Here is a 27,643-nt window from a genome sequence, read left to right as displayed (position 1 = left end):
ATCAGGGGGTAGCCGTGTTAGTCTGAATCTGTAAAAAGCAACAGAGGGTCCTGTGGCACCTTTAAGACTAACAGAAGTATGGGGAGCATAAGCATAAGCTTCTGTTAGTCTTAAAGGTGCCACAGGACCCTCTGTTGCTTTTTACAAACTCTTTTTTACATTTTGAGTGTGAACACCTGTGGTCTTCTCAACAAACAGGCCCGTCCTTTTCCACCAAAAGGTCCAAGTGCAAAGGGTAACAGAAAATGCTTAAAAAATTTTAAACTACATTTGCTTTATTTTTTAAAATGGCTCCAGGGAATGACAGGAAGAAGCAGTGCTGGTAATGGATCTAATTGGATGTCTGTCTAAAAACTATTCTTTGGTTCAATTACCAGATGTCATCTTGATTCAGGAATTACTGTGTGACATTCTTTTGCCTGTGTTATCCAGGAGAACAGTCTTGATAAGGCCAGAATGGACTCAGGCTCATAACAGTAGTTTCTATTGATCTCTCTCGTTCCTTATGGAGAATAATTTCAGTTATAAAATTGTAAGCACCTGAAAAAAAAGCACATTATTATACAGGATTAAGCAAGCACCTAAATGAATTAGGTGCTTAAGTCCCCTTTAAAGCCAATGAGATTTAGGCACTTCTCTCCACTTTTTTACTTTCTTGTCAGTACCATTTTAAATGGAGTGACATAAGTTTTAAAAAAATCCACAGAATTTACTTGCAGCAGTGGCTGAAGTTTACATCTGTTCAGAGGACCTGGGCAAAGCCTACACCCTACTTAAGGCCATGTGAAGCCCTCTGGGTAGGTGGAATTTAACAGGTGAATAGGCCTTATGCAGCCTAAATTTCACCCAGTGTGAGTTAGACTCAGTGCTACGTTGTTCAGAAGGAGAACTGATTCAGATTGTCATTATTTATTTAATACATTGTACCTTTACTTACTGTCTTATCCAATGGCAACTTACTGTTGTAGTCAATAGATCATATTTATTAAAGCAGGGGTCCCCAATGCGGTGCCTGCGGGTGCCAGGGTGCCTGCCAGGGCATCCATGTGCACCCGCCTTCTGGCTGCCAGACAAGCAGTGGCCAAAATGCCGCCAAGAAGCGGCAACGTCAAGAAGTGCTACCGCCGAAATGCTGCTTCACGGTGGCATTTCGGCAGCTGCTTCTCCAGCGGCCATGGTCCTCAGCGGCTAGTCGTCCGGCACCCGCCCCATGGAAAAGGTTGGGGACCACTGTATTAAAGTATACAGAGCCCACAAACTGTCCCACCCTATATTAAAAGGCACTTGCCAGTGAACCAGAAACAAACTAATGTTTGCCCTGCGTGAACAGGAAAGGCTTTGCAATATGATGCAAACTTCAAATTCAGGATTCATAGGCCATAAATGAGAGCTAGTTCCAAAGAGGGGAGGTGATGTGTCTAGCAAGAAGGAATGAAAGTTTCCAAATTCTTTTCATTTTAAAATATACCATTTCAAATTAAAAGAGACAATCAGTCAGGTCACATTTTTATTTTACCTAATTAAATATGTTATTGTATTTCTTACTAAATGAGAGGAAGGAAGGATAATGAAGGCACTTAATGGGATTTAGGTGGGTTCAGATCCTGAGTATGCCACAGAATTTCTATATGACTTTGGGCAAGTCTTTGAATATGTGCCTCAGTTTCTCCCTTTATAAGGAGGAGAATATTTCCTTTCATCTTTTGTATTTAGACTGTAAACTCTTTGGGACTCTTATGTGTTTGCTCAGCATTAAGCACTAGTGGTAAAGGCCTCTGAGCTACAGTAACAACAAAAGTATAAATAGATATGTGGAAGCAGTTTAGATTTTTTTAAATAAAAAGCTAAGTCACATCTCTGCAGTTTTTTGCCTTATAATAGTACTAGTTTTTTAATTCAAAAATGTGTTCGGAAAGTTCTTAATCTTTCATTGTTCTGAAACCAGGTAGAGGCATAAGCCTTGTTTTCCCCCTAATTTCTCTTTGCACCTAGACTCATCTACAAAGTGTTGGGGAGTAGTTTTCTGGAGAACATCGGAGCTCCAACCCCTAGATTTGAGCTCAAACATGGATTTTTCAGGCTGTCTTTCATCTTTCAAAGCTTGAATGCTTCGTACTTGACAGAAATGACAATGCTTTCCATCATCTGAATTCAACTCAGCCCATTCTGGGCAGCTTTATTAATTATGTGCTTATCTTAATACCCCAGAAAATAAGTTATCCAAATGAAAATAGTGCGCTGGTGGAATGCTGAAATACAGTAACCATCCATTCCATTTACTGGTAATTAATGTGCATCATGTGATGAAAAATAGAGAACAATAGGCAGCGTTTGAAAAAGAATTTCAGATGCACAGTAGCAGGACATAAGAACGGCCATACTGGGTCAGACCAATGGTCCATCTAACCCAGTATTCTGTCTTCTGACAGTGGCCAGTGCCAGATGCTTCAAAGCAGTGGTGCTTAACTTTATTACACAGGAGGGCCACACATACCTAAGCACAACCTTGTGTGGGACAAACAGATTCTACATATTTTAATAAGATTTAAAGTCACCTCTATTGATTTATATTTTAAGTTCAGCTTGTTTTGTATATATTTAGATAGAAACAAACTATGTACAATATTGTCTATTTACACAGTGTAAACTAAAATGATGTAAACATGATGACAAAATGCAAATGAATGGGCTGTTAGTTTATTGTGTTGAAGCAGACATAGGGCCTTATGAAATGCACTGGTGGGTGTATGGTCTGAGGGCCGTAGGTTAGGTATCCCTGCTTCAAAGGGAATGAACAGAACTGGGCAACCATCAAGTGATCCATCCTTTGTTGCCCAGTCCCAGCATCTGGAAGTCAGAGGCTTAGGGACACCCAGAGCATGAGGTTGCATTCCTGACCATCTTGGCTAAAAGCCATTGATGGAACTATCCTCCATGGACTTCTCTAATTCTTTTTTAACCCAGTTATACTTTTGGCCTTCACAAAGTCCCGATTCACAGGTTGACTGTGCATTGTGTGAAGTAGTACTTCCTTTCATTTGTTTTAAATCTGCTATCTATGAATATCATTGGGTGACCCCTGGGTTTTATGTTATGTTCTCTCCACACCATTCATAATTTATTATACAAAATATTGTATTTCTCTCTCTCCAACTTCTCCCATAAGATGAATTTTCGTAAAGCTGTTTTCTTCTGGGATTTGAAATGGTCCACAGAGGGACAACAGCTGGAACCAAAGTCTTTTCATCTGAACTTCATTTCCAAGTCCTGAAATAGTTAGACACGGTTGGCTGATTCTCCTCTGTGAATTGCTCCAGTCAGTTCTCTCTCTTCATCCCACAAACTCATGATGTGATTGATTTAACTAATTTGTTGGGACATAAGATAAAATGGAATAACCAGAATAGTGTGTCTGCTCGTGTGAAAGTGAGACCTTGTCCATCTTAGGCGAGAACTTCTTCAGCACCCCTTTGTTGTCAGTTTAGTTGCACCAGTACTGGCCGCAGTTTAGCTGTAAATAGAGTCAACAAATTGGAGTCAGCCTATAGACAAGATAAGGCTTGAGAGATGTAGGGAAAGGAAGAGGAAAAAATGTCATGAATGGTTTATAACTGTATTAGCACTTGTACACAGGATACTTTAACTTTTAGCCTTTGCTAATTCCATACAGGGATAGGGGTGATTGGACAAATTATATTTTCTTAGATCTGAACTTCAAGGCTGCTATGTATATCTCCATGGTAGGCTGAGCCAAAAGGCTGAATCTGATCACCCCTGAACTTTGCCGAAGTTCAGATCCAGGGCCAACATGGTGACTGGGACCATATCTAGAAGAAAGCCCAGGTAACTGTTTCAGACATGCACGTGTGATTCTAGGCACTGCCCATCTTTAATAGAGGCAGGTGAATAACTTTTAAAGAACAATTTATTCAGTGACACTAGTTCTCTAGAACTGTCTGGAAACAGACTTTTGAAAAATATGATTGCTGTTAGCAATTGACTGTTTTTGCCTATATCTTTGAGTATTAAATATTGACAATTGGTCACCTGGGTCATGTCACTGTTTATGTTTTCTGGTTTGATTACCTAGTTACCGTGGCTGCTTCTCCCACAGTGAGTTCTGTTTAATCACAAATTGAAGTTCATTCTGTTTATTAGTCACTAATGTATCTCAATAGTCTCCCAGCTCTGTTTTCTATAAGCATCATTTTTGTTGGCTACTTTTTGGAGTAAATAGATTTGTTTCAACATAAGAGATGTTATTTCATTGTCATACTCAGGTGATGTAGCCATTCCATTTTTACATATCTAACGGTTACAAATAATAATGACACGATTTGAAGATTTTCATTAATGAAGTTATTGTTTCCAAAACATATCAAAGATTCGTCCTGAATGATGTTCTCACATGCCTCTCCGAGATAGTTGTAGCATTATAAAAACTCACCAGTGGATTTCTGTCCTTGTTGACATCCTGTGATCCTGTCCCAACCATGTTGTTAGTTGTTTTGCTAATGGCCTATACAGTAACCTACTGTACCACAACTTACATCAGCTATAAATCAGTACACCTCAACACCGGACAATCTGCCATTGTTCATGAATGAGCTAAGCCATAAATCGTAACCAATTACACGTAACTGCCCCAGCCCACCATCGCTTTCTTTTTTGCCAGTTCTCATACTTTTAAAAAAACAGAACAGGATACTACAGTGAGTCCACTGTGATTTCAGATGTCTTTTTATAGGTATTGTAGAAGGAATGTGCAGTATCTAACAAAGGTCAGCTGAACAGTTATTTGAATGGCAGAATAAAGTAATTACACCGATACCATCTTGACAAAAGACGACAAAATTAGTTTATTTGCCTTTCAAGTGTTGGTCAGGTTTTCAACTACACCCGGGGCCTAATAATAGAAAAGAAAGAAGTGTAGCCCTACAAGGAAAGAGAACAAGCTAGACTTTTGTCCTTCATTTTGACCAAGAGTGGTAATCTTCAGAAGTAGTGAAGTGTTTTCCCAGCTTTCTGCAGAGCAGATGCTCACAGGCAGCCAACCAACTCTTTTTAAACAATGTTCTTTATTTTCAGTGTCGCAAAGACAAACCTCCATGACAAAGACCCATGGCAGAGTCACTGACTGCTTGCTGCAGGGCCCAGTACCCAGTACTATCTCTCACACATAAAAATTCATAACCTCTTTCTAAACTTTGAACTCCCCCACAGCAAGATTTATTTATTTGGTAGACTATGAATTTAGAGAACATCCCTTGCCCAGTTTTCCAGTGATTTCCACTCTGATAGCCTTGCATTCTTCATTTATATCTGATATTGACAGACACTGGGGCTGAGGATGGTTGAACAGTTTCAATAAAGTTAGAAAGCTGGAGTGGGGGGGGGGGGGGGATATGAAAATGAGTTTGGTCTCATTTTTGTCCCTAGTGGATATTTTTTTCATATTACAAAAACCAGACTAGAGCTGGTTAGAAAATGGGTTTTTCTCATTGTGGAAATTGAGGTTTTAGGCAGTAGAAGTAACAGGTATTCAAATCCTAACTAAAGTGAATTGCCAAGCTCTGCAGTGAGCAGAGCTCACTGCCGTCTGTAGTCAGCCATATGCTCATGTTCATAACCATTAAATTCTCTCACTTGTATGATGACCCATTACTTGCCAATTCTTAGCAATAGATTCCTCCTGAACCTTCCTCAATTGGTGTTGATTGCTGAATGCATTATGACTGGTAATGCAGATGGGACAGAACTGTCTTCAATGCTGTTAAAGGAGGAATAGCACGCATGTGGTGGAACATTAGCCCAGATTCACAAAAGCATTTAGGCTCCATTGATTGGGCTGTTGCCTCTATGATGCTTTCTGTAATAGTGATGAATCCCCCTCCCCCCCAACTCTGTCATTTCCTAAGTTTGTACCGAAACTCACACAATGGGTCCCTGATGTGGTTGACCTCAAGTGGCGATTACAATATATGTGTTAAATAATCAAAAATAGCAGCCAAGCTGTTTTCCACACCACTGAAGGGAGATCAGGGGAAAAAGTGTTACTGAAAAACCCCTGCCAACAACAGGTGACTTTCTAGTGTGACGGGCATTTGGTCAATTGAGAGAGAATTCAGTGCTCATGAAAGCGAGACTATCCTTAGCCTGAGCTAAAAATAGGGATCATCCTCAAAGCTCTGTCAATCAGCCCTAGCTCTGATTTGAACACAGATGCGGTCCTGTCATTTGCCTTTCTGAAACAGAAATAAAACAGGCCACATTGTGTCATTTGAGTAAATACCCATTAGCATATTGGGCTGAGACCTACAGACCCACTGATGCCTTACGGTAAATTTGATGAACACTCTACCTAAGAAAAATTCCATTAAACATTTTCTGTAGTGATTTTTCTCTTTTGCTTCCCTCCCCCTCCCCCCAATCCACATGAATGACAACTGGATTGTTGTTTCTGAGGAGTTAATCTGTTCCTCAGGATTATTTCCCATCTGAAGTCACAACCTATGTGTGTGATATCACAATTAGTTGCTGTGGATATTATGGCACAAACATAGGAAGTGGACTTTGGGTGGTGAATTGGAGAAACAATGGATGAACATTAATAAGGATCTTATATTCATGTAAGTCATTTAAAAATAAGTGAACAAGCTCCTTTTGTCATCCAAAGAGTTAGAGCCAGACATTCTGTAGCATAAAGTAACTATCATAAGTCGGAGGATGAAGCAGTGCCAGTAAGCTTTGCTTCTTTTGCAAAGATGCTGTGGGAGCACCAAAGTGCTGGGTTCAGCAAGAGCTGATGTAACCCTCCTGCCAGGTGGAGCCAGCAGCAACCAGGACCGGGTTCAATATCTAGGGGTTCCTTTCCATCGATACAACATCCTCTTGAGCCCCCACCCAGTAACCTGGGAAAATTACACACCACTCCTGGGCACCTCTGAGAGGCAACACTTTCCCCACTTGCAAGCACAGAGTCTGAGTGTGGAAAAGAACCTTTTTAGTAAAAGGAGGAAATTAATTCAGCGTTAATTTGGAAAAACACCTCAAACGGGGTTCATAAACATAAACTATGAGCAAAAGACCCACCCCCAAGTAAGTTGGGCAGTTTCCTTTTCCCCTCAGGTTCTTAAGTCCAGCAACCCCAAAATCCTTTTAACATGCTCATCCCTTCTCTGCTCCCCACTCACACTTGCTGTCCTTGGTCAGTGCAGACCCAGAGTTCAGAGGTGCATCTGCAGAGTTCACCTCCCATCCTGGGTGGAGGTAAGGAGGCACCTTATGCACTCTGCTGCTTGGGCACTCGCCCACCGCCCCTTTCTGCCAACTGCCCTGCTGGCCGCTTGTTCACCAGCCAACTGTCAGTCACCCTCTGCTGCCACTTGCCCCTCTGCTATTACCTCTGAACATCAGTCTCTTAGTGATTTTCAGCTCTTTACAGGCTGGGCAGAAACACTGCCCCATCTCAAGTGATTTTAGTTCTCAGTGACTGAGCATTTAAAATAACAAAAGAAGTTCCTAATGAAGCCTATTTAGCTCTTTCTTTGAACAGTGTGGAGGAACAAGTTAAACCAGTCTAGGGAGGACCCTTGGGGAGGGTTCACAACCTCTTGGCTGGGATGGGATATCTATGCTCACCCCTCTTACTGTTCACAGGCCTCTGGCATTCGAGTCCCTGGCTTAATGAGGTCCTTTCAGCTGAGGGTGACCCCTTCATTTGGGACAGGTTAAGCACAGTTCTGCTCCCCTTTATTCACAATAATGCCAATATTGGTAACAGCATTTCACTAATACTGCATTCAGTACTGAGGTGATTTGTAATCAAACACCAGCCAAAGCTGATCACTTTGAGCAGCACACCACTCTATCTGCTGAATATCTAAGCAGAGTAGGTGTGTTCATTTAAAAACAGTTTGCTCTTGAAATCTCTCCCCCACCCAGCTAGCTGTCAGGGAAGAATTCAGTAGACCCTGCCTACACTGAGAGGTCTCAGAAACGTGTGGGTGTATTTTCCACATCCCAGTACTATCCTGGGGCCCAGTCCTGAAGTCCTTACTCAGTGTGAGTTTTGGTTGAATGAAGACATGGAATTTAAGACTTGGGTCTCATATGGGCACAGAAACCCACCCATTCCTGAGTCCCTGAAAAAAGCTACAGCAAGATTCAGAGAGGCAGGTAATTGCACTTCCCTGCCTCACAGGGTTATTGTGAGGATAAAGATTGTGCGGTGCTCCGATACTATGGTGACAGGGGGCCAGATGAGTACCTTAGATAGAAAGATTTTTAGCCCATGTACAAGAAAGCTATCTGCAACTCCAGTTTCCTATACATGCTGTGATTGCATAAGAAGAATATCAGAATTCAGTGTCCTATATAGAGTGTGTTTTTTATGTACTTTCTGAGCTAACCTGGATTAAGCTTGGAGTTCGACAAAAATAATTTCTGACTCAGGTCCTTGCTTCCTCTAATGCATTGGGCTATTTCTAAATTTGTGGCAGCGATCTGTTGATTGTGTGAATGTAACCCCTCATGATAGCTGGCAGAATGATAAATTTTGTCTTGAAATGGAAGTGTAATATTTTGGCAGGGGGAGATCAAGATTTCGTTCTAGATGACTTAATGGTGTCAATGTTAGAACTACTGCTCTTGAGGCAGAGTATCTATAGTTAAAATTGACATTTCCCTTTCTAATAATATTAAATTGTGCACAGTAAGATCCATCTTCTACGGGTGTCAAAGTGTCACTTTTAGGACCATCTAGATTTTTAAAAGCGATGTGTAAACTATGACAGTCACTAAGCCTACATAAAATCCAAGAGGTCTCACAAGCTCCATTACTCTTTAACTATGAAAAAGAAAGACCTTTTGAGGATGAAGAAAATATTTTTTTTTTCAGTCTAAGCAAACTCTAGTTGGGATTAGAAAGACAAAGTTAGTTAGGATGTTTCTTTAATAGAGAAAAGTAGTAACTGGATGTGGAATAGGGAATGCTGATTGTTCCCATGATAAATACAAAGATGTAACATAAACAAGCAGACCCTCTAGGATCGTTTGCTACAGCACTATTTTTTTAATAAAGATAATGAAAAGGTAATGAAATCCACCACATTTCACCTTAGCTTTAGCCTCTGAAATGTTCTATAGGAAACACTCCTAAATGCTGTTTCCAAGTAGTGATGTGATTTACATAAGGTAAGGAAAACACAATGGCATACCTAGCTCAGCAATACAGAAAGCTCTTCAGATGAGTTTGGGTTATATATACTTATTTCAGCTAGCAGGCTATATTATTGTAACACACTGCAGGGGATCCCTAGAGCTGTGAGCCACTGTGTTACCTCAGCAAGAGAGTGTTTTGCTGCAGATTAGACTGTGAGCTCCCTGTCATCCTAACCTGCAAACTCCTCAAAGCTCTCACAGCCCAAACCTCACCAAACTCCATCCCACAAGTTCCTCAGAGATGTTTCTCTGCACTGCACATGCCCTACCACTGAGCAGTCACAGAACTAGATACAATCAACTCAGGATTGAATAAGGACTGGGAGTGGCTGAGCCATTACAAACATTGAATCTATCTCCCCTTGTAAGTATTCTCACACTTCTTATCAAACAGTCTGTACTGGGCTATCTTGATTATCACTTCAAAAGTTTTTTCTCTTACTTAATTGGCCTCTCAGAGTTGGTAAGACAACTCCCATCTGTTCATGCTCTCTGTATGTGTGTGTATATATATCTCCTCAATATATATTCCACTCTATATGCATCCGAAGAAGTGGGCTGTAGTCCACGAAAGCTTATGCTCTAATAAATTTGTTAGTCTCTAAGGTGCCACAAGTACTCCTGTTTTTTTTAGAAGATATTAAGTTCACTGCTCTGTTAAAGAATCAGTACATCACAGCTTATTAATTTAACTGGGGAAAAACAGCTTTCCCTTCAAACACAGCACTAAATTGGTTTGTAGTAAAAGTAAAATGAGTTTATTAACAAAAGAGCATGGATTAAGCAATACCAAGTAAAAAATATCAAGGTAGAAATGGTTACAAGCAAATAAATAAATAAATAAAATAAAAAAGTGAAAAAAACCATGCATCTAAAAGTTTAAAACAATCTAGGAAGATACAGTCTTTGTTCAAGATGGTTTCTCTCACCCAAAGTCTCCTTTCCAGCATTTACTGATTGGCCTGGCCAGGACCCATCACAGAGATCAAATCACTTGGATCCTTTGTCTCCTAAGGTAAAGGATAAATATGGAGGCGCTCTGTGTGCCTTATATTCCCAAAGGGATCGTCTGTCTTACAAGTCAGGAAGAACGCCTGTGGCTACAGCCTCTTGTGCCCCTCTCTGCTGCAGGAGCCATGTTAACTCTCTGTCTCTCGCATTCAGGATACGCCCCCCTCTGGTTTAGCGCCATAGCTTTGTTTACTGCTAATATGTAAATTGAGGTAAACCCATTTCCTTTGTCTAGGATAGCGCTTTTTAATCACCTTTACGTAGGCTAGCCTGTCTGGTCTTAAACATGTTCTATAAACGTCATACAGAGGGAATTCATAACTTCACATGTGATGTTAATATATGAATTTTCCCATGATATTAATAACCAGTATGATATTAGCCCTCATAAGATACCTCACATGGCATATTTTGTACAGTTGTACTACATATTTCAGGAGTATGTAGGCTGTGAATACAGGGATGCCTAAAGTCACAATTATGCACACCTTTAAAATTATGAATATACTCAGTGGTTTCATACTGATAAGGTGAAGTGAGAACTTTTACAGGAGACAATTAGTAATGGATGTATTTGGCGCTTGAGTTTTGCAGAATTTTTCCTTTCCCTCTAGAAATGTGTCCACTGGAAATTGTGACTATTATCGCAAAATGTGCATGTGACACACATCAGTAACACATTTGAGAATGAATTTTCTGGCTAGAAAGCAGCTGCTAATATATACCCGAATCCTGCAATTGAATACATGAAGTCAAGGGGATAGCTGCACCTGTGTGGCAACCCACTGATTTCAGTAGGGCTTTGCCGAGGTCCAGCTATTCACCTATGTCTATGAAGGGATGAGGGCCATCAGTTGGGCATTAATAGCTCAAACAAAGCAAGACATCTGGTAAGAGTGGTTTGTAAATGTACTGATAAAGCATGCACAGTGGTAACATTAGATTTATTCCACTGTGGCATACACAGTAAACTCATTGATATTAAGCTGCAACTTTTCTAAGATTGTACAGAACTAGGAGGTTTTTACATTAGTTCTTGTCTATGTATAAGACAGTAATGTGCATTGATTTCTAAACAGGAGATGAAAACCTACAGTACCCCCAAGTTTGGGTCTGACTTTCCTATGAAGGAAAAAAAAAAGAGAAAGAACATGAGATGACACAGCTTTATGTATTTGTAAGTGTTCCATTAGCTGATAAAGTAACTTCATTTTTTCATAAGTGAATAATAAATGTACTATATCACCAGCACTGAATGTCAATCCCTCAACTGTTAAAAAAGATAAATTCAGAATTAACTTGATATTAGCATAATTATAGAGAGTGTGTTTCATCCCACAGATTCTCAAAGTATTTTACAATTTTTCCATGATCAGGACTCACTTGACAGTGAAATCCAGCTACTTCAGAGATGGAATATAACAGTGTGAAAAGCTCACAGCAACTTAAGTCAGGAATGGAAGAACCATACTACATTCAGGCGAAAATGTAGCAGGAATATTGCTAAGCAAACTAATTAATAGAGGTGGTCAAAAACTTAAGTATTTTTCATGAGACGATTAGAAAGAAATGATTATTTTTCTCATCCTCCCCCTTCCCATTTTTTGGCCCCAAATGGTGTATTTGGGTTTTTCCATTAAATTATTTTTTCCACAGGTGTTTTAAATAAAGGGCCATATTTAGCTTTGAAAATCTTAGTTTGAAATTTCTACCAACTCTAAAAGTTATCCACATCAAGTTAAAATTAACTCCTGGGTCCTAGCTTCAGACTTTCAAAAGGTGCTATGGAACCCTTCATGAGCGTAAGTGGCCAAAGTCTTGACTTTCCGTCGTAACCAAAAGATGGTCCTTCCTGGAAAAGCTGTACTAGTGTCCTGCTGGGGCATTAATTTTGTAGGGACTGAGGCCAGATTTCTAGATGTATTTAAGTGCCTAAAGAATGCAGATAGGCATCTAGTGGGATTTTACTAGATGCCTATCTGCATTCTTTAGGCACCTAAATATGAAATCTGACCCTAAATGGTCCCAGTCCTCTAGTGTGCTCTGCTTAGACAAATGCTGCCTACTATTGAGTCATCTACAGCTCACAAGTTCTTTCGAGGAGCTACCCACAGTGCTATCATAAAAACTAGGCTCTTTCTATTAAATGCTATTTTTCTGCTCTTTCTATTTTTAAAACAATCTGTTTATTTCCAAGTTTAGGGGGGGGAACTCTCAAGCTGACATTTAAAAAAAAAATTGTTACATAAAAGAAACGATCACATTGGTGCTTTTCCTACCTATTGTTGACCAAGACTGATGGGTGCACATCACCCAAACCTAATTTAATGCAGGGCCGCCCGGGGGCGGGGCAAGTGGGGCAATTTGCCCCAGGCCCCGGGCCCCACAGGGGCCCCCCTGAGAGTTTTTCGGGGCTCCTGGAATGGGTCCTTTACTTGCTCCGGGGGCCCCGGAAAACTCTTGCGGGGCCCGGGCCCCCGGAGCTTCTTCCGCTCCGGGTCTTTGATGGCAATTCGGAGGCGGGGGGTCCTTCCGCCCTGGGACCCGCCGCCGAAGACCCCAGGCCCCCTGAATCCTCTGGGCGGCCCTGATTTAATGCTGTAGCAGTTTCTTTCTTGAAATGTCTGCATAGTATTGGGGGTGGAAATGATTATCTTCTGTAAACAGACTATTGTCTGCACATTGCTTTCCTAGCACAGATGTCTGCCACTGATACAGATACTGCTTTGGAAACTACTTAAACAGCTGCATTCTTGTCAGAGAGGAGACAAACAGATTTGACTTCTTGGATAAACATCTGGTTTAGTGACAAATATCAGGATAAAATCTCACGTTTTCTTTATGGAACAATTGCTCTTAAGATCTGATTTTTTAATCGTGGAAGTTAGCTATTTCAGTTTAAAATAGCTTTACATAAAAAACACAACTTTAAGAAACTATCATTAGCTTATTGTTACACTAGGAGGAGGGATTAGATGCCCTTGGTCTGTTAGCTAACTACAGAACGTGCTATTGGGGGAGGAAGCTATTCAGTTAGGACAAACATGAGATCTGATGAGGGAGCAGTACAAAGCCCAAAAGTTTTGGCCTCCATACTATGAACATTGACACTTTCCAAGAACTATTATTTTAAGAACTTGTTGCTCCAACCATTCCCAACTACAAAGGGAAATGCTATATTCTACATTTCTTGAAATCCTCAAGTCAAGACAGATGCCTTTCTAGAAGATATACTTTGGTGAAACACAAATTATCGTGCTCAATACAGAGGTATATGGTGAAATTCTATGACTTTTGTTAAACTGGAGGTCAGTCTAGATGATTCAGTGGTGTCTTCTGGTCTTAACATATATTAATCTTCACTAATTCACTGGCTAACTTTTGGATGCCGACATTGAAAATATTATAACATTTCAGCCTAGTGGTTTAGAAATGTGTGGTATAAGAATCCACCTTTTCTAAATTAATTTTGTTCCACCAGTAATTGTTTTGGTTTCCTAGGTAAATTAGGAAAACGCCAATGCAATAAATCCTGAGATGCTTAGGATCTGATTGGCCTGCCAACTCAGAGGTTATTCATCCCAACCCCTTTCCTTTTGCAGTTTTTGCCTAGACCTATACATCAGTCCTAAGTCAGTTGCAATTAATAATTATGTTGGGGGATGAAGGGAGTTTTGGGGTAGGGATATCAGACAAGCACAACTGTTGTGTTGTGTGAAGAAATACTTCCTTTTGTTTGTTTTAAACCTGCTGCCTATTAATTTCATTTGGTGACCCCTAGTTCTTGTGTTATGAGGAGTAAATAACACTTCCTTTATTTACTTTCTTCACACCAGTCATGATTTTATAGACCTCTAACATATCCCCCCTTTAATCATCTCTTTTCCAAGCTGAGAAGTTGTCCTCCCCACAGGTATGTTAAATTTTAATATGTTATGGTCACTATTAACAAGCAGTTCAGCTATATTCATCTCTTGGACCAGATCCTGTGCTCCACTTAGGACTAAGTCAAGATGTCAAGAAACTTTATCTCTGCACCCCGTCCTGAGGTTACATGTACCCAGTCAATACGGGGATAGTTGAAATCCCCCATTATTATTATTATTAATTATTATTATTATTATTATTGAGTTTTTTTATTTTTATAGCCTCTCTAATCCCCCTGAGCATTTCACAGTCACTATCACCATCCTGGTCAGGTGGTCGGTAATATATCCCTCCTACTACTATATACTGCAACAACAGGCAGTAATAATTATTAATTATGTGTTTTTCTTTTATGCATGGCCTTGTTTTTTCAAAGCTATTCTGTAAAGCTAGAGTACTTAAGAACTTTATAGAACTCTGCCTGCTGAAGAGGAAAAGATTTAAAAGAGAACAATCACAATCAGAACCCTGAGTCTGAATTCTAATATTTCAGAAAAGACTGACTGGAATCCATAGAACCAAACCCACACCTACAGTGAACATCAGATCCAAAACTGCAACCCGACAGTTACCTGGCTTCACAATAGTCAAAAGTGCACATAGACTGGAATATCATGAGAATACCTAACATGGCAGAAATCTTGTGAGAACAGAATGAAAAATTTTGGTATTGTGGAATCCCGACTTGGTTTTGAAGCCCAACCTAAAACTGATATGGATCCAGACAATGCTCCCTTCGCCCAAATGCCATAGCACATCTGACAGAATAGCAAAGGCAGCACTCAGATGCTATGGTGAATCTAAAAACAACTCTAGGTTGTTCCTCACTCTTCTTCACTGTCATCTAAGGAGTGAGACTATGGTCTCAGACTAGATGATTGTAATTGTCGAAGGCTTTACATTTTGTCTTTTAATCTAATTGCTCATCTTTTACTCCACTGGGAGAAATGTTACACTTTCCTCAACCTACCCAATCAACCTCAAAAATGTTGTTTATTGTATAAATAAACAAACAACTTTCACTTTGAAACAGTAGAAAAGTGTCCTCAGATCGTTGAGAACAGCCTGTTTGTTATTGCTACAAAGAAAATGCATCAATGTGGTCTTGATTTCAAAACATTGAAAAGATTTTTTCCCCCTTGTTAAAAAAACAAAAACAAAACAAGACAATCAGCCTTGACATGTACAGGATAGAAAATGTCTCATTATTTACTGTGCCTGGGTTGCCCTCCCGAAATTTGGAACATAATGTCATTCATTGTACAGTAGTATGTATAGTAAGTGAATCATTATACTGTTCTCCAGGAGTTTAAGATGTTTGTGCACTGTAAAGCTAGCATCCACCCACACTGTATTTTTAATGCTACATACAAAACAAGCTTAGGACTACATCAAGTAAGTTCAAGAACTCAAACCTCTTTCTTCTCCTCCCCTTTTGAGTGACACTGTAAAGTGCTTCTCAGCACTTTCAATTATAAGTAAGTAGTCTTGCTACACTAGCAAATTCCTCTGATAATGTTTATACAATATTCTGGCTGGGTTTCCATGCTTCTAATGGCTACCCCACAATGGCTTTGCAGGTCAATCTCAGTGACCTGTTCATTCACCTGTGTTCCCTCCCCTGCTCTGGGGTCAAGTTCCCAGGATGTTATCCCTCCAGCTGTCCTTTGAAAGCTGGCACAGAGCCAGAATGTACCCGGTTGCTCCTGGATCCAAGTATATCAGCATTCTTGCAATTCAAGCACGATAGCACTCCAGAAGCCCCACACAAAGCCTCATGCAGCTGCCTGGAGCCATGCTGAGAGCCTGGATCTCATTGCCATCTGGGGAGAAGATTTAGTGCAGGAAGCTCTTTTGGCCAGCCACCAGAATAAAGACCTTTTTGTGAACATTTCAAAGCAGATGTCCATTGGGATGTCAGCCAGTGCTGTAACAAGCAAATCTAGGGGAAAAATATTGAATTGAGGGGCAAAAGGAGGCAATCCAGCAAGGGATATGTGACCTGTCCATTTTTATCATGACCCGAACAAGCTCCTAGACAATTATAGAGCAACTGTTTCCAGACATGGGGTGCACCCTGCTGGCCGCACTCTCCCTCCCATCCCCACTGAGGATGATTGGCAACACCCATCAGAGGATAAGCAGGCAGATGCTGGTGAGGAGCTTTTCTATGAGAGCCAGGATCTTTGTAGGATTCAAGTCCCTGATGCTGGCCAGCTGCAAAGCCAGCCACAGTCCTGCCCTACTTACACAGATCACAATTCCTGCCCTAGATTGGCCAAGCCCAAGTCCCAGCCAAGAACTCAGCATGGGATCAAAGAAGCAGATCCCTCAGAAGGAACTTCAGCATGTAAGTACCCATCCTTAACTTAAGTATTATTATTATGCCACACTGCCTTTCTGCCTTTTCTTCCAGGTGCCCCATGGCCACAGCTATTTTAGATAGATGTGAGCTAGGAGCCCTTCTGGGTATCTATCCCCCACCTCCTTGCCTTCCTCTATTGGCCCATGATGCCCTTTCAGTCCCTCTATACATGGTTCCAAAATGGCAGCTGCTCTGTCTGGGCCTGTCTCATGGCAAAGCCACAACTATTGACAGTTTTCAGGACAGCAGCATGGATGGCATTTGCCCATCTGTCTATTCTCCCTTTTGCCTTCCTTTGTCTATCCTGCCTGGCAAACCCTCCCTCCCACAACAAACCAAAATAGTACCTGATAGCATGGCACATATCCCCCTCCCCACCCCCCGCACATTTGAATAATGAACAGATTCATTTGTGAAAAATTCAACAGTTTGTTAAGACAGTGGTTACAGAGAAAAGTTTGGTGAGTGTTCATAGTCTACATGAGGTAGACTTGGACACTGCATGCCTGGAAAAGGAACAAACAGTTCCCCGATGACGTCCCCTATGTAATCTAGCTGTCAATCATAGCTTTATTCCTAGATTCCAAGGCCAGAAGGGACCATTGTGATCACCTAGCCTGACCTCCTGTACAACACAGCCACAGAACTTCCCCAAAATAATTCCTAGAGCATGTCTTTTAGGAAAACATCCAATATTTGTTTAATATTGTCAGCAATGGGTTATCCACCATGAACTTTGGGAAATTGTTCCAATGGTTAATTACACTCACGGTTAAAATTTTACATCATATTTCCAGTTTAATTTGTATAGCTTAAACTTCCTGCCATTGGATTGTGTAACATCTTTCTCTGCTAGATTGAAGAGCTCATTATTAAATATTTGTTCCATATGTCAGAATTTATAGACTGTAATCAAGTCACCCCTTAATCTTCTTTGTTAAGCGAAATAGATTGAGTTCCTTGAGTCTATCACTACAAAGAAGATTTTCTAATCCTTTAATCATTCAGGTTTAAAACAAACTAAAGGAAGTATTTCTTTACACAACACACAGTCAACCTGTGGAACTCTTTGCCAGATGATGTTGTGAAGGCCAAAACTATAGCAGGGTTCAAAAAAGAACTAGATAAGTTCATGGAGGATGGGTCTATCAGTGGCTATTACATTGGCAGGGATGGTGTCCCTAGCCTCTGTTTGCCAGAAGCTGGGAATGGGTGACAAGGAATGGATCAGTTGGTGATTACCTGTTCTGTTCATTCCCTCTAGGGCACCTGACATTGGCCACGGTGGGAAGACAGGATACTGGGCTAGATGGACCTTTGTTCTGACCCAGTGTGGCCGTTTTTATGTTCTTATTCTCGTGGCTCTTCTCTGACCCCTCTCCAATTTATCAATATCCTTCTCAAATTATGGGCACCAAACTGGACACAGTATTCTAGCAGCGGTAGCACCAGTGCCAAATATAGAAGTTGAATAACCTCTCTCTTTCTGCTTGAGATTCCCTTGTTTATGCATCACAGGATTGCACTAGCTCTTTTGGCCACAGCATCACACTGGGAGCTCATGTTCAGCTGATTATCCACCATGAATCTGAAATCTTTTTCAGACTCACTGCTTCCCAAGATAGAATCCCCCATCCTGTAAGTATGGCCTACAGTCTTTGTTCCTATATGTATAACAATTACATTTAGCCATATTAAAATACATAATCATTGAATCCTAGAACTGGAAGAGACCTGGAGAGGTTTCCTAGTCCAGTCCCTGCACTCATGGCAGGACTAAGTATTATGTAGACTATCCAGGTGTTTAGAGATTCTTAAGAGCAGGTTAGATAATGATGGACATTCCACAACCTCCCGAGGCACTTTATTCCAGTGCTTAACTATTAAAGGTCCACCTGCTTCCCACACTGGAAACTATTGTTTGCCTGCAACCAGTTTACAAAGCAATCCAGATCATTCTGAATCAGTGACCTGTCCTCTACATTATTTACCACTCCCCTAATTTGTCTGTCATCTACAAACTTTCAGTGATAATTTTATATTTGCTTCCACGTCATTGATAAAGATGTTAGATAGCGTAAGGCCAAGAACCAATCCCTGCCGGACACCACTGGAAACACACCCACTTTATAAATTCCCAATTTACAGTTACATTTTGAGTCCCATCAATTAGCCAGTTTTTAATTCATTTAATGTGTGGCCATATTAATTTTATATTGTTCTAGGGTTTTTTCTTTTAAATCAAAATGTTGTGTAGTACCAAGTAAATAGGATCATGGCAGCACCATTTCTATTTTTCTATGCACTTTCCTTATGTCTGCAGGGAAGATAAAACAGAACTTAAGACTCAGGAATTGAGCAATTTTTGTTTTCACATATAGGGAATAGACACACACCTGTTTCCCCTGGTATAATCCATAAGCGCTTTCTACCCCTGCAGCATTCCTGGGGCGGGGGGAGGGCATCCTGTGATACTGTGGAGTATCTCGCTGGTCTGTCCTTTGCCTTTTTGAAAAAGATGATTCTCTGCCTCAGAGTCACCTGTCTCAGTTATCATCATCGATATGCAGGGCAGCCTAAAGAGGCTGCAAAGGGGATTACTAGCCAACTTGCCTCCGATGCTCCCTTTAACCTCTCTTACACTGAAGAAGTGCCTCCAGCAAACAGGCAAAACTGCAGAACCAAATCAGGAGCATAACTCCAACCCCATCCCCAACCTACTAAGGCTCAGCAGCAAGTAGCACCTACAGCAGACAGAAGAACAGGAGGACTTGTTCTCTAAATTATTAGAGCATAATTTGTTAGTCTCTAAGGTGCCACAAGTCCTCCTGTTCTTCTTTTTGCGGATACAGACTAACACGGCTGCTACTCTGAAACCTACAGCAGACAGAAATCCCAATGCATCCAGCACCTCCTCACATGCAGGCCACTTACCACTTCTGAGATTTCCCTAAGACTGGGGAGATTCTGAAGGAGAAAAAGTCACACACACTAAAAAAATGCTATCATGGCCTGTCTGTTTTTTCTCCCCCTACTCCCACAGACATAGTACCTGCAACAGCCTGACCATCAAAAATGGTCTATATACTGCTGAGAGACTCAAACTTGAGTTTGACAAACTTGAGGGGGCAAAAAAAGGAAGACTTGGTGGGGGATGTTTGTAGCAATCATGGCAGAGTCCCCACAGAAGATCACACTGACTGAGGTGGAGGCGGTACATGATGGCCCAGAGAGAAAAAGAAATGCAGCTCTCCAAGGAGATTGTGGCAGTGGCTAAGAAAGTGTTGCCATGGCCAAGGAAAACATTATCATGGCCATGGTGAGCATGGAAAAAGAGGAGGAGATGCAGAGGCTACTCATGGACACTATATAATGCTCTCCTTCAAAACATGCTCCTGCTAGATGAGCAAGACATGAAATCCTGTAAGCCAAAACCCAGCCATGTTCTTCCGTCCATGGACAATACTAGCTACAGGGACCAGCAGCAACTCCTCTCTGCCTTAGCCATGTGGCACTTGTCCAGAGGCCGTTCCCCTCCCAGGTCCAACATGTGCCTGCAAAGAACACTGGCTCCTTGGAGTCCAGCACTTTTGAGTCCTGCATCATACCTGAGAATTTTGAGTTGAGTCACAGCACAACTCCAGAACCCCCGAATACAAAAAGAAGTGGAGGGAAGACATACACTTCTTGCGTATTGTCACAGAAACCACAAATGTACGCTATCTGGGGTAAGGCACTGTCTTTCTATTTGAAAGAGGTCTCTAGGGCTACTGTAATACAAGTAACAAAGCAACAATAAATTAGCGTCTCATCACAAGAAGTATCTACTCCCTGCTTTGTGTGAAGCTCAGTGCCTCGATGAAATGTTTGTCCCATCTCAGGTGCAAAGGTATCACACTAATGGACACAGTATGAGAACTTCAATAGACTAGATTGTTGCTGGGCCAGTGTTTTTAATGCATAAAACACTTCTCTTTAGCCAACAAATGTTCATAACCAGGGATTGTGTAAAAATGAGTCAAGTGCGCAGGTGAGATAATTCCTGTATCATAGCGACCCAGGGAACAAAGTCCTTATTTTGGCAGTGTGGGTGCACTAGTAGCAAGCTGGTAAACGGAGTGAGTTCCCTACCCTGTAGGGTATCAGAATTCCAAACTTATGGTAAAAGCCTCACCCCAATGAAGTCAGTGGGAATTCTGACATTAAATTCAATGGGGCCAGCATTTTAGCCCCTAGCGTTCGAAAGAACAATAGCAGGGGGCTTCAGCTAACACACAGGCCTGTTCTACAGTGGATCCAAGAGAGCATGATCTTCTGGGGGGGAGAGGAGGAGTCCCTCCCATGCCAGTATGTGGTGTCTGCAACTTTCAGAGATATGGGAATTCCCCATGCCAGCCATCATGCCTTCTACCACAAGGGTGCTTATAGCTCACTACTTAGCTGGTACCAGTTCTCTTTCTTACACGTGCTCTTAAGACATTGCTCATAGTGTTTCACAGTTTCCTACCCTCCTCTCTTGGATTAATCATCTTAAATTATCAAGAACTCTTGATGGAAATTAGATTAAAAATTATAACAAAGGTTGCTAGTTGTCTATTTATAATAGTTTAAGGTGCTATATTACCTGTTTAAATTCCGGACAGAATTTAAACTTGTATGTTACAATATGTTAGAAAGCGGCTGAAGCAGAAGGCTGTGTAAACAAAGAAAATGGTACAAAGGGAAACATATTACTGAAAGTCTGATATTACAGGGCTTTTGCTCAATTAAATTGAACACGCACTGAGAGCTCTGTCCACAACAGTGAAGGAAAAATAAAATTCTCTAGAAAAGGTAAGTGACCAAGAGCAAAAACTGCATGCAACAATTTCCTGCCCATCATATGTACTACTTATTATATGCACCTGAGCTTTATATGGATTTTGAGACAAAGCAGCCTGGGATGTAACATATATACAATAACTCATGAAGATGTTTTTGAAATTGATGTATTACACTAATCCATAGACCTGCTGCCATCAGGACACGCAGGCAATGAGAACAACTTTCTCCAATGTTCATGTCAAGCTCTGAAGCCTTATTAATTTTTAGAGGTGATAGCAGCAATGTGTTTCCAGTATTATAATGATAGAAGGGTCTGAATCACAGCTGCCTGTAGTACTTTTCTGTGGCAGATAAAAGTTGATTATTTATGGTGTTTTACTCAGCCTACCAGAATTCAGATATTGAAGATATTGAACAGAACCAGACCGAGGACCAATCCCTGTGGGACCATACTTGATATGCCCTTCCAGCTTGACTGTGAACCACTGATGATTACTCCCTGGGAATGGTTTTCCAACCAGTTATGTATCCTCCTTAAAGTAGCTCCATCTACTACTCCACTAGGTTGTATTTCCCTAGTTTGTTTATGAGAAGATCATGAGAGGCAGTATCATCTAAGATCTACAATCTATCCTGAAAGATGATCCCTCACTCTCACAGATCTTGGGAAACAGACCTGTCCTCACTTACAGACAGCCCCCCAACCTGAAGCCAATACTCACCAGCAACTACACACCACACAGCAAAAACACTAACCCAGGAACCTATCCTTGCAACAAAGCCCGATGCCAACTCTGTCCACATATCTATTCAAGTGACACCATCATAGGACCTAATCACATCAGCCACACCATCAGGGGTTCGTTCACCTGCACATCTACCAATGTGATATATGCCATCGTGTGCCAGCAATGCCCCTCTGCCATGTACATTGGCCAAACCGGACAGTCTCTACGCAAAAGAATAAATGGACACAAATCTGACATCAGGAATCATAACATTCAAAAACCAGTAGGAGAACATTTCAACCTCTCTGATCACTCAGTAACAGACTTAAAGGTGGCAATTTTGAAACAGAAAAGCTTCAAAAACAGATTCCAGCAAGAAACCGCTGAACTTGATTTAATATGCAAACTAGATACCATCGACTTAGGTTTAAATAGAGACTGGGAATGTCTGAGCCATTACACACATTGAATCTATTTCCCCATGTTAAGTATCCTCACACCTTCTTGTCAAACTGTCTTAAATGGGCTATCTTGATTATCACTACAAAAGTTTTTTTTCGCCTGCTGATAATAGCTCATCTTAGTTAATTAGTCTCTTAGAATTGGTAGGGCAACTCCCGCTTTTTCATGTTCTCTGTATGTATATATATCTCCTCACTATATGTTCCATTCTATGCATCCGACGACGTGGGCTGTAGCCCATGAAAGCTTATGCTCAAATAAATTTTTTAGTCTCTAAGGTGCCACAAGTACTCCAGTATCAAAAGTCTTACTAAAGTCAAGCTATAAGTCAAGATAGCAAAATCTTCCTTTGAAATCAGCCATTAACTTCAGTGAGGAAGGATGGTATTGTGATTAGGGCAGTAGACTGAAAGCTCCAAATTACGTGTCTGGTTCTGCCACAGACTTCCTGTGTGACTTTGGGTAAGTCAGTTAATCGCTTTGTGCTTCTGTTCCTCCTCCATAAAATACAGATAATTATTGTGTTTGACTCCTTGTCTACTTAGTTTGGAACATCTTCAGGGCAGGTACCATCTTACTATGCATTTATACATTGGTTAGCATACTGGAATCCCAGTCATGACGGGTGCTTCTAGGCACTACCTTATTATAAATAAATAATAATTAATTGATCATTTTATTTTAGATGTAAATGGGTGTGAGGTCAGAATATGGCCATTAGTCAAACCCCCACCTTCTTAAATATAAAAGACAGTACATTTTCAGATCATCATCAATGGTACTCAATGGTCCCAACATTCAGAATGGTCACATTATCAGGAGCTGGGTTAGCAACTTCATGTGTAAAGCAAAAGATCCTCTTTTGCCTTTCAAATGGTTTGATGGGTTGGTTAAAGCATTTTAAAATCCAGTCTATACTTAGGCTTAGCAGAGGTTAATTTAAAAAAATTCAACAAATATTGATGTTTATTTTAAGCTTTTATATTTATTGACTTAAATTTTCACTGTTGAGGGGAATTAGGGGGGCTGGTAAGACAATTATTTAATGACAGTAGATATTGAAATTCAAAAAGTTAAAGCTTTATGACCAGTAAAAATACAAATTGTCAATGTCACATGTCAAAATATACAGAGTAAATATCCTTAAGTCAAATTCTAAAGTTCTCAGGCAACATTTTTCCTTCCTTTGTTTTCAATGATCTCTTTTTGTCAGTATCTGTGCACAGTGAAATTGACATTTATCGATAAAAATCTAATCCTTCCAAGCCTATCTATACTGTATACATTTTGGTTGCAGAAAGCACATTTGTAGTTTCTGATGATGCAAACTACTTCCTCCCTCCCCTCACCAAAAATAGTGAGTCACACAGTCAGGAGGCCAGAGGGAAGATGCAAAGTTCAAAGCTAGTTCACTGCATCACTGAGTAGTGAACTGAATCTCACCATGAGTTCAACAATGCTCCCTGTCATACTGAGATCAGGGATGAGCGAAGGAGGTCATGTCAGTAGCAAACAAATAAAAAAGAGAGAGTGTGACTGTATAGGGGGTATGCTGGGTGGAGAACTGAGAGAAGAGAGTTGGTTTTCAAAATCAAAACAGCCAAGAAAAAAGCTGGAGTGCAAATTCAAAGTTTGACGATAAAAGAACGAGAGGAAGCTGTATCATATCTCCTCCCCCACCATTCACTACCCTTAAACCTGCACCATGTCACCTCAGAATCCACAACCCCCATTAGCAGATAGTACAGACAGAAAACCCAACAGGAAGCATTAGCAGGGAGGCCCAGGTAAGTTTAAAGGTAATAGCTGGGAGGCTTCAATTACCAGAGATTGAGAGAAACCACAAGAGTTTTAGTGATGAGCAAACCATAAGGTTTGGCGGTTGAGGTGGGATAAATTGTTTGTGATTATGCAGACCCTTTGGGAGAGCTCCTACCTGCTTCCCAGCTAATCCTGCATTCTCTTTCCCACCTTCATCCTTCATCCCTCCATACTACCCTTCCTCCACACTTTCATAGCACCAGTTTTGATTGCCTCTATAGGAGACATGTCAATGGAAGGGGCGGCACTCTTGATGCTGGTTCTGCCAGGCTGCTTGTGTCACACACACTCTTGGATGCTCTCCAGACTGCTGTGTTAGGACCCATGTGTCACAGAGCCAATCAAGCTCCCCTTGCCAGCAACCCACTAGATTACAGTAAGAGAAAGCCTCTGGATCCCCAGGTGTTTTAAACCTCCAGCATATGAACAGAGGCCAGGCACTGTCCAGTTTTGGGGTCCCTACACTCTTTGAGCACAGACCCTCTAACACACAATCCTCAGATATGTGACCTCATGGTCCCCTACCCAGCCCTGGAACCAATGCTCATTCCTCAGACTCCCCCTATAGCTTAAACACACCTTCTGCCAGAATCCAGCTGAAGGTGTGAGCCTTCAGGGTTACAGTTTAACTTACTCAGGAGGCACAAAATAGATGTTTCCCTGCCTGAGGTTCCTCACCATCCTAGAGAGCTTTTTGGGGTTTAGGCTAAAGTCCTAAGAGTCCAGGAGCCTTCTTTCCCCTTACCATCCTACACATAGCTTCTCCCCAGAATATGGAGTCTACTCACTTCTTTTGGGTAGTGACAGACCCTTTTTTTATAACCTCCAGCTCCCTTTGTCAGATGACTCCCTCTTCAGTTTCCTCAGATGATCAAAATCTTCTTCCAGGTGATCTGTTGCTTAGTTACCATCCCCCTAGAGTTCAGGATTGAAAAGCTGGTTGGCTTCAGGGTGTAGATATCTTTTTGTCCAGATAAGTTCTATTTAAATGGAATATATAAGCCAGGTGAGAGAATTTTTCCTCTTATCCTCATGTGGGTTTTAATATAGAGGCAAAAGACAGCAAAGATGGCAAAGACCAGGCTTCCAATCAAAATGCAGTTTGTAGTCTAACCCAGATGCACAGTGAGTCCCCAATACCAAATAGAATTCATAAGCTCTAGATAGACAGATTCTCCACATCATCATTGGTGTATTAAACTCATGCTCTGGACTTCTCTGGGTCAACCAGGAGGTTCTGGAAGACGGCGGCTGGTTTAGCAGTGATTACTGAACCTGAGATGTACTTCAGCAGAGATAGGAGCCTTTGTGGATCCTTAGCTGGGAGTGAGAGGGTGTTACAATGGGTATATTCACACTTTCACATAGTTCAGCTGCAGCTTGATTTGAAACAGTTTTTAGATTCTTGGAACTGCTGATGTTGGCCTAACTGTGTGTATAATGACATGAAAGAATCAGTCAATTCCAGCGAGTTCTTGTAAATACTGAACTGACACCCAATCCTGTGCCTTAACCACAAGACTATCTTTCCTTTCAGTTAATCAAACAAAACCTTCTGAACCCACAGAAGCAGGAGTATATTATTTTAGGACAATGTATTGCCTTTCTTCCGCCTACTCCAACAGCTCTTCTGTAACAGCTATGATACGTTCACAATATGTTACATTGAGTCACATTTCACACTGGATGTCTTTTATATAAGATGATCTAAGTAATCAACATGATGGCATGTATAGTAATGGGGGAACTATTTGCAGCAAATAATTTATTGACCCTTTTTTCTGTTGGCAAATTATCTACAAACAGACTGTGTTTTATTGATTTGTTCATTATTCAATCCTGCCCAGCTTTGGGTTAGATTGTGTAATATATTTAAAGCTTTGGTAGAACAAAGTGCACTCCCTTGGGAGCTACATAAGGAGCAGGATGACTCCTTGATGGGATGTTTAAAATGTTTATAAACAGGAAGCTGGGTAGTCAGAGTTTTCAAAATAACTGTGTGAGCGCTCTGAGCATGAAGTTTTATGCAAACACATTTGCAGTCCATTAGACATTTGTCTTCTGAACAGTTTTGCAAATAAAAATAATAATAAATAAATAGAAAATCTCATCCAATTGTCAGTTGGACATAAATAAAAAGTGCCATGAATGCACTTAAGAAAAATGTGTCATTTTCATTGGAACAAATGTTTGCACAATTATTACTATTATGGACCATTTGCCCAGCTTTAGTCATGTAGCAAAAAAAAAAAAAGGTCATATCCTAAACATGCACACTGCTGTAGCAAGCAGTAAGTAGTATAATACATACCAGATAGATGTTGGATTCCTGCTGTTCACACAGTTTTAGAAGCTTGAAGAATCAAAGTTGTGAGAGTTCCATGATCTTGCAAGCTGTTTAGCAGACTGGAAGCTGGATGTAGCTATCATATAAACTGCATCATTAGGCAACAGCTCCATGATCTAATCTTATCGTTGCAGACAGAACAGAAGCAACGAGGACAATGAGAGGCCTGTGGTGGTAGGTGGCTCAATACATGATGCATAAGTACTGAATCATTACTATCAGATAATCTTGACACGTTTCTATACTGGAGCATATTTCAAGCTTCTCCTGGAGTTGCCTTGGTTTAAAAGTTTTAAGCTTACCCATACAACCAAGATCAAACTTTTGGTTTCCTGCCCAAGCTGAATATTGCCTTGCAATTCTGCTGATAAACACGCTACTCCTAGCTGTGAAGGTTATCCCTTCATGTCCAATCTGTTGCAAAGGATTTGTGTTTAAAAGCAAAAATAAATTTTTTATAACTTTAAATCTGTCAAAGGAAAACAGCTGAATCAGAGTTCTGCACCTCAAGGGAAAAGAGGGAGGAGTGGTTTTTTTGGCCAGGAACTCAGCTAAATTGTTTAGATTAGGATTTACTAACCTGCAGACTGTTGGAGGTGCAAGATGAACAGCAGGCTGTGTCAAGCAGAAAAGATTGCAAGAAGTAAGATGGGTTATTCAAAAGAGTCAGAACAAAAATATCTCCTACATGGTGCTTGATAACCTGCTAAGACTTTCCCATCAGAATACCATGTAATGATGTAAGAAGGAGATTAATTATTTATTCCTGAACTACTGGTGCATATCATTTTGAGTTCCTCTGCTTAGAACACATTTGAACAATATCTTTATTTAAAAAAAGGAGGATAAATTTAAAAAATATATACTAATAGCTAAGTCAAGGCTTATGTTTCAGAGTTTGTCATTATATTCCTTTTACGTTTCCATCTAGGTGTT

The 27,643-nt window shown here is 40.8% G+C and overlaps 2 long non-coding RNA genes across 3 annotated transcripts in view; one reads left to right on the top strand and one right to left on the bottom strand.

Annotated features, from left to right (window-relative positions):
* Nucleotides 1-113: 113 nt before the first annotated feature.
* Nucleotides 114-27,643, bottom strand: LOC103306234 (uncharacterized). Its single transcript, XR_006176589.2, has 3 exons — nt 26,672-27,643; nt 25,149-25,340; nt 114-3,511 (listed from the first exon to the last, which is right to left on the bottom strand). It is a non-coding gene; the product is annotated as an uncharacterized LOC103306234 (long non-coding RNA).
* LOC122174560 (uncharacterized) overlaps nt 15,799-27,643 on the top strand; it is a 33,349-nt gene continuing 21,504 nt past the window's right edge. Inside the window, exons 1-3 of one of the 2 annotated variants that reach the window (XR_010596077.1) lie at nt 15,799-16,510; nt 17,790-18,163; nt 19,569-25,155. This is a non-coding gene — a long non-coding RNA (uncharacterized LOC122174560). Of the gene's footprint in view, nt 16,511-17,789; nt 18,164-19,568; nt 25,156-27,643 lie in introns of those variants that run through there. The other variant, XR_010596071.1, reaches the window with a different exon arrangement.

Source organism: Chrysemys picta, chromosome 1, assembly GCF_011386835.1.
Source record: "Chrysemys picta bellii isolate R12L10 chromosome 1, ASM1138683v2, whole genome shotgun sequence".
Taxonomy (NCBI): Eukaryota; Metazoa; Chordata; order Testudines; family Emydidae; genus Chrysemys; species Chrysemys picta.
The sequence above is the reverse complement of the archived record's forward strand: the minus strand, read 5'-3'. Positions and strand labels throughout refer to the sequence as shown.